Genomic DNA, 9,792 nt, shown 5'->3' with positions numbered 1-9,792 from the left:
GGGTCCGAAGCCTACAGGTGGAGATTCTGGACCACAGGCACCGGGCTCTGCCAACTCAGCTCAGCCCGCTGGCTGCGGCTGGGGTGGCGGCTCACTGCCAGCTGGTGCCCCCACCCAGGGCGTGCTGGCTCTCCCCAGGCTGGCCGCCGCTCCCACCAGTGCGGACCTGAGGGCTTGACTCTAATGTTAAAGGAACTAATTAAACCCTCCGCAACTCTTGCTTTGGTTCCTAATCACCGACTTCGTGCTGACAGAAGCAGTTTCTCCCCAGATTATTCTTAAAGGGGGCAAACCCTTTCCTCCTGAACATCTTCAATACAATTACATGGAAGAGGGCGATTTTAAAATACACTCTACTAAGCGTTTTCGTTTTTGCTTAAGAAACACTCTGGTAGCACGTGTCTTGGGCTACGCATGATCTCATTTAGCCCCGCACTAACCCTGTTGTTATCACCCCCAGTTTACAGGAGAGAGGCACCTGTAGCTGCCCGAGGGGGGCAGATAGTGAGGGACAGAGCTGCGGCTCAGGCCCAGGCAGCCTGGCCCCATAACGTCATGGTTCATCTCTCGCCCTGGTGGCCTGAGTGGGAAACACCTTCCCCGGGCAGCTGGCCTCAGAGTGGCCTCATTTTAGAACCACCTGGGGCTTCAGCCCTGGTAACCCTCCACTGGGCCTACGGTCCCCAGCTCCGAGCCCTCAGCAGGGCTCTCATTAGCTGCTTGCTCCTAGGGGTGGGGTGGGGTATCTACCCGCAAGGTTTCCTTCTTCCGCCCACACCTGGACACTAAAGAGGCTGCCCGAGGGTGGGCAAGAACAGGACTTCTCCCTGTCTGGTTCCTGGCCCATGGCACCCAGGTTGGGGAGAGTTGTTATAGGTAGTCAGGCATTATGACATTTGCAAATAAGGCATGTTCTGGATTCTTGGCACGAAGCAGTTTATGTGGCCACCTGTTATCTTGGGAGCAGCCAGGGCTGCGGTTTGGGGACACTCAAAGGGAGGAGGCCCCAAGGCAGCCTGCCTGACTTGCTCCTCTTGAACCTGGTCTGATATTGTCCTTCTGAGCTGCTGGAGAGTGAGAGCGAGAGAGACCTAGGTCTTGGTCCCAGCGTCAGCATCCAGGATGCATACCGAGTTCTAAGTAGACTCCTGCCTCAGGACCTTTGCACCTGCTAGCACTGCTGCCTGGACCGCTCTCTCCCTAGATGGCTGCATGATTCACTCTTTTACTTCCTTCTGGTCTCTGTTCACGTGCCATTCCTCGGAAAGTCACCCCTGACCACGCCCTTCTAAAATAGCACACACTCTCCAGGCCTCTATCTTCTGGTTTTGCTTTTTCTTTCTTCATAAGTGCTATAAAAACATTCTATGTATCTGTTGCTTTTTTATTTATTGCCTGTCTCTTCCCCACTGGACTGTAAGTTCCATGAGGGCAGGGACTTTCAACCCTTGTTCATTACTTAGTATTCTCGGTGCCTAGAACATGCCTGACACAGTACGTGTTCGATAAATACCCACTGAATGATCAGTGAATGCTGTGAGGCTGAATTGCTTCCCTGTGTCTCTGTGACCACCTCTCCTTGTCTATATAAAGGGGAGATGGAGGCTGCTCTCCTATACGACCAGAGGGTGTCTGTAGCTGTCAGGACAGGCCAAGTTATGCTGCAGTAACAAACAAGCCCAGAAGCTCAGTGCTGAGCTCTGACTTCCCTGGGCTTTCCCTCTATCTCATCTTTCACAATGTGCCCTGTGTCTTCGCCTCTCCTATGATAAGGAAGTGCTGAGTAGTAACATGCCATTGGTCTCTCTAGATCAATCATATCTGTAGGCTGTGAGTTCTTGGATTTGCCTCTGATACATCCACTGCCCACCCCCCCAAATCTGGCAAGAAACCGAACTCCAATCACTTGTCCCACCCAAATTTTTACACCCTGCTTGTGACGTCTGTGTCCTCTTTTCAAGGAAGCCTAGATACAGATCATTTTACCAGCAGGGTGTGAACCTGCAGTGATGGCTGAATAGCTATCAGTGATTTAGGGCCTAATAGGAAAGATGGCCACCTCAAAGCTAGAAGATCTGCTGCCCCCAACTTGCCACACACACACACACACACACACACCAAATCATTTACAGTGAATGGGGCCTCACCTTAAACTAAGAGCTGCAGCACACAGAGATGGGGGGGGGCGGGGAGGGGGGCGAGCAAAGCCCACACAGAGCTGCACACAGAGAAGAGCTCTCACTCCCTGGGTGGGGTTCAGGTAGGGCTTCCCGGAGGAGGGGCTCCCCTAAGCTCAGTGCAGAGGCTGGGGCTGTGAGCCTGGTGAGGGCAGGCGGGGGAAGCTGCATGGGGCAGGAAGAGGAGGAGGGGAAGGGAGAGGGAGGCAGGGGGGCTGGCACTTTGGAGCAGAGGCTTCTCTACAAACCTGCTGGGGAAAATCAATACCTGGTTGGGTCTCCAGGCCCCGGGCTTGAGTACCTTGTGCAGAAACTCCATGCACAAAGCAGGCCTCTCAAACCTCACTGGAGCAGCCTGAGGTTGGCACAACCCCACGGAGGGGAATTTTGCAATGCCATTCAAAAGTAAGTGTCTTTTCCTTCCAGCCCTGGAGTTCCACTGCTCCCGGGGGCCTGGGTCCCTGGGTCCCTGGGTCCCTGGGATGGCTCTGTCCTCTTCAACTTCTTCTTCTTCTTTTCAAGATGATTACTTATTATTGAGAGACAGAGAGGGACAGAGCATAAGCAGGGAGGGGGCAGAGAGAGAGGGAGACACAGAATCTGAAGCAGCCTCCAGGCTTTGAGCTGTCAGCACAGAGCCTGACGCAGGGCTCGAACTCATGAACCCTGAGATCATGACCTGAGCTGAAGCCAGATGCTTAACCGACTGAGCCACGCAGGCACCTCTGTCCTCTTCAACTTCTGATGGGGTAGACACCCTCTCCCATGAACTGCCTGCATGAACAAGCTCCCATTCCTTTGCATGGCCTCAAGGCCCTGGGCTCCCTCCTTCTGGGGCCTCCTGTCCCTCTGTTTCTCTGTCCCCGCCCTGCAGGCATCACCACACCAGTGCCGGCCCCATCTCTGTTCCCTGACTGAGCCTGCTCTCCCCCCACTTCTGGCCTTCCTTGTGCCATCCACTCAGCCTGGAATGCTGTTTCTGTTCTCCATCTGTCAAAACCCTGGTCACCTTTCAAGACCTCACCAAGGTGGCACCTTGCTGAGGACCCCCTCAGAGCCCCAGTCAGAGCCTCTCCTCTGTGCAATGGGTCACCAAGATGGCTGACTAGAAAGCGGGGCAAGGAAGCCCAGGGGCTGAGAGCCCGAAAGAAGGATTGGGACCAAGAGACCAAGGAGAGCAAAGGAGGGTAACTTCCGGCCCCATTCATCCTGAAGTATGGGGTGGGGGAAGGGTACAAGAGGGGTTACAGAGGTACTGGGAAGGAATCATCTGGATTTCGCAAGGCCCTGAGGTGATGGGAAGGCTCTAAGAAGAGGGAGGTGGTGGTAGCCCAGGAGGGAGCCTGGGGGAGGGAGAGGATTAGGACTCATGGGAGGAGGTGGGGGGGGGGGGGCAAGGGCTGGTGGGCTCCTGGGAAGCCATGGGGATTTGAGGTGATGAGGGGAAGTCTCTAGAGGGGCCACCCATTTTGATTGCCTGGGCCAGCTCAGGGGACAGTGGCTCCCAGGAGGGTTTTGAATCAGGGGTTTCTTTCCATCAAGATGCAGACAGCACATACACCAGGCTGTGTAGACAGCACAGACTGCTGTGTAGACAGTATGTTTGCATATGTCTAGGCTCACGAGAGGTAGGAGAAGCTGGTAGAAGGATCTGGTGGCTTGAGGACGGGAGGGGGACAAAGGGGACCTTTTTTTGTTTTTTACAAATATTTTATCACGATAATTTTTAAGCATGCAGCAAGGTTGAAAGGGTCGAATAGAGGACACCCATCTATCCACCACCTAAATTCTATAATCCACGTTTCACTAGGTTTACTTTATCCCACATCCCTCCATCCATCTTATTTTTTGAGGCATTTCAAATTGGTTGCAAGCATCAGTATACTTCACCCCTAAACACTGCGGGATGTGCATCATTAACTAGAGTTCAATGTTTGTTTATAGGGTTGTTTTTTTTTTTTAATGTTTGTGTGGGGATGTCTGGAGATGATATTTACATAAAGTGAAATGCACCAATCTTAAGTGGAGGAGCATTCCTACAGCTCTGAAAAAGGATTATCCCTGTGTAATCCAACTTCCGCCAAGATATAGAACATGACATCACCCTGGAAAGTTGCCTTATGCCCCCTCCCGGAGGATCTCTGCAAAGCTGTTCATTGTATAACTTTTGCGTGATTGATGTTCACCAATGTCCATTCTCCCCTTGAGCACGTGGCTACGCAGAGAGGACTACATTCCCCAGTCTTCCTCATGGCTTGGTGCGGTTATGTGATTAAGTTCTTACCTCTGGAGTATAAGTAGAAGCATCATGTGGCTGCTTCTAAAAGCCATCCTTAAGGGGCGCCTGGGTGGCTAAGTCGGGTAAGCGTCTGACTCTTGGTCATGATCTCATGGTTCATGAGTTCAGGCCCCGCATCGGGCTCTGGGCTGACAGTGTGGAGCCTGCTTGGGATTCTCTGTTTCTCCCTCTCTCTCTGCCCTTCCCCTGCTCGCGCATGCCCTCTCTCTCAAAATAAAGAAATGAACTTTAAAAAATAAAAAAATGAAAACCATTCTTAAAAGACAGCTGGTGTATCCTTGGCCCCCTTTCTTCGTCTCTCCTGCCTCCTTCCTGTTGCCTGGGACACAGCTCTCATGGCCGCCATGTTGGGCCATGGAAAAGGGGACCCACCTGATTTCAGCCCCTGTCAAATGACAGCCTCTGTTACAGTCAAATCTATTCTTTTTTTCAATTTTTTAAAAAAATGTTTATTTACTTTTGAGAGAGACAGAGACAGAATGCGAGTGGGTTGGGGCAGGGAGAGAGGGAGACATAGAATCTGAAGCAGGCTCCGGGCTCTGCGCTGCCAGCACAGAGCCCGACGCAGGCCTCGAACTCACGAGCTGCGAGATCACGACCTGAGCTGAAGTTGGACGCTCAACCGACTGAGCCACCCGGGAGCTCCTAGTCAAATCTAAGCTAATGACAAACTTCTGCGCTTTTTAAATGTTGTATTATGTGCACGTTTTACCTATTGAAAAAATTAAATTATTTTAACATGAGAGTAAACATAAAACAAATATAAAAAGGGCCTCTGCTGTAGAGATGGTTGTCTGCCCTTCCCGCCCCAGGAGAGCAGTAGTCAAGCCGTAGCTGGTCTATTAGTTATAACTGTGGATTGGTGTCACACAGCAGAGACCCGAATTAACAGCGGCTTAAACAAGATAGAAATGTGTTTCTCCGCACGTAAAAACTGGAGCCAGCCAATATCACAGATTTGTGACCCAGCTTTTATTCTCCCAACATTCGGTATTAGAAGAAGAGCCACAGTTCACAGGGACCTGTTCAGTTTACACAGAAAACAAAGCCTGGACGTTGGGCCTCACACTTGAGGTGGCCACGGGATGCTGTGCTTTCCAGGAGCTGTAGGTACCCCCCTGGCCCACACCGTGGTGAACCCTCTGACACCTGCCTGCACCCTGGGCAAGGGCCCCTCCTGCCTGCAGCAAAACCTTCCAAATGTAGGGGGCGCTCCCAGCACCAAACATCTCAGGCCTGGGCCAGCTCCCCACCTTTGCTCGAAGGCTGGCTCCAAATTGCCATATGGGTTCCCAAAAGTCACTCTTGGATTCGGGACTTTCATTAGACCAGCAGCAATGATAGACCCCGGCAGTAGCAATAGTAATTAGCCCTACTGTTTTCTAAATGCCTAGCAGGTGACAGATGTTCGCCTGACGTTTCCTGAGGCAGGAACTTGTTTGCTTCCATTTTGCAGATGAAGAAACTGAGCGTCCGTCCGAGGTGTTAACAGACACTTCCAAGGGTTGGATTTCAGGCCGAAGTGCCCTGAGGCTCGACGGCTATATGCTTTCCAAAGTCGAGGACAAGGCCTGGAGTCTGGTCCAGCTCAGTCCCTTGCCGGCTGTGTCACCCTGGGCAAGGCCCTTAGCCTCACCCACCTGGTTTCTGAACCTGTAAAGTGGGAAAGGGGGGTGCGTGGGACGCAGAGACATGATACGTGTGACCTCCTGTCTGTCTCCTAGGCTCTCTAGGGCAGGGACCCCTCCCGGCCTGGCCCTCTGTGACCTTACTCAGTGCTGTCATGGTGACCTGAGTTGCCGGGGCTTCTGTTGACTGACACACCTCAGGGGGACCCAAGGGTGGGGAAAGGGGGAGTCACAGGGGCTCCTTAGGGCGGGATGGGATGAGGAGGTAAGAACAGGGAGGGGTGTGGACATGAGGGTGGGAAGGGACAGAGATCTGAAGACACCAGGATGACAAGGGGCTGGGGGAGTTTTAGAGCAGGGCAGAGGGACCTGGGCAGCCTTGGGGACGTGACCCTGGGTGGCACACCTCGAGAGAAAGACAGAGATCCAGCGAGCTACGACATCAGGGGGCGGCTCCTGTGTGAGCCACTGCTTGGCGGAGGGTCCTTGGTCCTGGGTGGCTGCAGGTCCCATCTGTCCTCTCCACTCTGCACCCCTCAGACCTGCCCACTCCCTCTGAGCTTGGCGATGTCCCGGTTCTGCCTCTAGCGCTCCAGGGAGCTCCTGCAGCAACCGGCCCCTTCAGGGAGGCCCTACCACCGCAGAGCCCTCCCCGCCGCCCCTCCTGCCGCGACAGCATGCGGTGCCGGTGGGGGTGGGCAGTGGGTGACAGGGGACTCCAGGGCAATGAATTACAGAGAAACCTGTCAGCCCTCAGGGCAGCCTTTGGAGGTGGGGGCAGGTGGCAATTTGGAGAGCAAACTCTAGGTTGTTTACCCACTGAAGCGTCTCCGGGTAGGTATTTACTTTTCTGCAATGCTGGTGGGGGGAGAAAATGAGCAAGGGGCCTCCGGGGGCCTCAGCAAACAGCGGAGAGGCGTCTGTTAACTGATTCTGTCAGCCGGCTAGGCACCTCACAGAGGTGATTGGCATGCTGGGTCTGGGCCGCCTCAGCGACAGCCCGGAGGGCTCAGCACTGGCCAGCCAGAGGGAAACGCGGTCAGTGAGGCTGCACCCCGCCAGCACCCCGCTGTCCAGAGAGGGGAGGTCACAGCTCAACCAGAGCCGGACCTGTCCCACAGGGGAAGCATTTCTGGGAGAGGGACTGGGGCCGTGTGGTCACCGGGCACTCGGGGCCAGGGTGGGCATGGCTGCTGCCAGAGCACGGGGCTGTCCTCCAGCCGACCTGATGTCCAGGCAGCTCTGATGCCCAGGAGGACCCTAGCGGGCCTGGGCATGAGATCCGGGCACCCTTCAATCCTTTGAGGTCTTTTGAGCGTAGGGACGAGGAGGTCTGTTGCTGTCTTGAGGGCTACCTGGGAGGCTCACATGTATCGATGGAGAATGTTGTTTTAAGTTGGCTTGTTTATTTTGGAAGAGGGTGTGTGAGCAGGGGAGGAGCAGAGGGGGTGGGGAGAGAGAATTCCAAGCAGGCTGTCAGTACAGAGGCTGACTTGGGGCTTGAACGCGTGAACCATGAGATCATGACCTGAGTGGAAATCAGGAGTCAGACATTTAACCGACTGAGCCACCCAGGTGCCCCTGTATTGATGGAACTTTGTAGAATTTGAAGAGCTAAGAATTTGAAGGGCTAAGAAACACAGGGTGTAATCCTTTCCCAGACGCATTTCTGGAGGTTGACTGATTCTCTCTTTTTTAAAAAAAATTTTTTTTGGGGCGCCTGGGTGGCGCAGTCGGTTAAGCGTCCGACTTCAGCCAGGTCACGATCTCGCGGTCCGTGAGTTCGAGCCCCGCGTCAGGCTCTGGGCTGATGGCTCAGAGCCTGGAGCCTGTTTCCGATTCTGTGTCTCCCTCTCTCTCTGCCCCTCCCCCGTTCATGCTCTGTCTCTCTCTGTCCCAAAAATAAATAAACACGTTGAAAAGAAGGAAAAAAAATTAAAAAAAAAATTTTTTTTAATGTTTACTTATTTTTGAGAGAGGGAGAGAGACAGAGCATGAGTAGGGGAGGGACAGAGAGAGAGGGAGACCCAGAATCCGAAGCAGGCTCCAGGTTTCCAGCTGTCAGTGCAGACCCTGGCGTGGGCCTCGAACTCACGGACCGTGAGATCATGACCTGAGCCGAAGTCAGATACTTAACCAACTGAGCCACCCACGCGCCCCAATTGATTCTGGTTTTAATAGAGAGGAGGTAGAGAGGCACTGTTCTGTCCCTTGGTCCCCTCACCTGTGGAATGGGTGTGATAATAAAAATACCCCCCTGAAGGGTGGATGTGAGGGTAATGAATCCGTCCCTTGAAAGTTCCCAGGGAGTGCTCAACAGTGTTGACTCCTACTCTGTGCATGGTTGTTGGGCATTGTCTCTGTGCCAAGGATCCACGGACAAGATCATACACCGCAGTTCTCAAGGTCTGGTCCCAAGACTCTTTCAGGGGTGAGGGGCTCAAGGTCAAAACTATTTTCATTTGAATACTAAGGCGCTATTTGCCTTTTTCATTGTGCTAATATTGGCAACTAATGGTGCCTAAGCTGTGGCGCCTAAAAATGCTGGTGCCTACGGGCACCTGGGCGGCTCCTTGGTTACACATCCGACTCTTGAGTCCAGGTCTGGTCATGATCCCAGGGTCGTGGGATCAAGCCCCACCATGGGCTCTGCACTGAGCGTAGAACCTGCTTAAGATGCTCTCTCTCTCTCTCTCTCTCTCTCTCTCTCTTCCTCCTTCTGCCCCTCTCCTTCTCAAAAAAAAAGAAAGAAAGAAAGAGAAGAAGAAAGAAAGAAAATAAAAAATGCTAGTGCCTCAATACAAATCTGGCTGGTGGCACCAAACTGTACCAAGCAAACAGTGACCACGGTTTTCTTTTCTTGCAGGAAGGAGAGGAACACTTTTCCCTTCTTCCCTTCCAGGTGGTTCAGCTGGTCCAAAAATTAAATTGACAGAAGACAGATTAACAGGAGAAAAACAAATTTAATTTCACATATGGGAGCTCATAAAAATATGAGACTCAGAGAAGTGACCGAAGCGGACAGCTTTCATACTTTTAGGCACAGAAACAATACCTTTGTGAAGAATTGATAAGACAAAGAAGTTGGGGGCTTGTGGCAGTAAATTAATGACAAAGTAGCAGGTTTTGTTTATCCGGCCTTCTTGGCCCCAAATTCCGTACCGCCGGGGATGAGGATGTTTCCTCCTCCTGGTACAGTGAGGGTACCTTTTACATGGGGGACTTATTTCCCGCTTTCAAGGGGGACAAAGTAGGGTCAGAGTATCCTTCTTGCGTGTTTCCCAAGTAACCGTAGTTCAAAATAATCAGTATGTCAAAGTGGTATATTTGGGGGCGGCCTGCCCTGAACTCCATCACCAGCTGCACTGAAAGTCCTTGATTTGCCAATAAAAATCATTACCTTTATTAAATCTGTATCTTTGAGTACACATCCTTTTAATATCCTGTGTGCTGACGTGGGAAGGACAGAGAAGGCATTTCGGCTGCATCTCGAAGCGCAATCGTTGTCTCAAAGAATAGCGCTATGTGATTGTTGGAGTCGGAAGCGGAAGCAGCCATTTTTTCATGGGGCACTGTTTTTACTTGGAAACAACAACCTGTAGACAAACTAGTTATTTTTCTCGGGTATTTGACATACATTTTCTGGAAAATGAATGAAGGGAGCATGTTGCTCCAAGGAAAACAACGG

This window comes from Prionailurus viverrinus, chromosome B2 (genome assembly GCF_022837055.1).
Source record: "Prionailurus viverrinus isolate Anna chromosome B2, UM_Priviv_1.0, whole genome shotgun sequence".
NCBI classification, from domain to species: Eukaryota; Metazoa; Chordata; class Mammalia; order Carnivora; family Felidae; genus Prionailurus; species Prionailurus viverrinus.
This window is presented reverse-complemented; position numbering follows the sequence as displayed.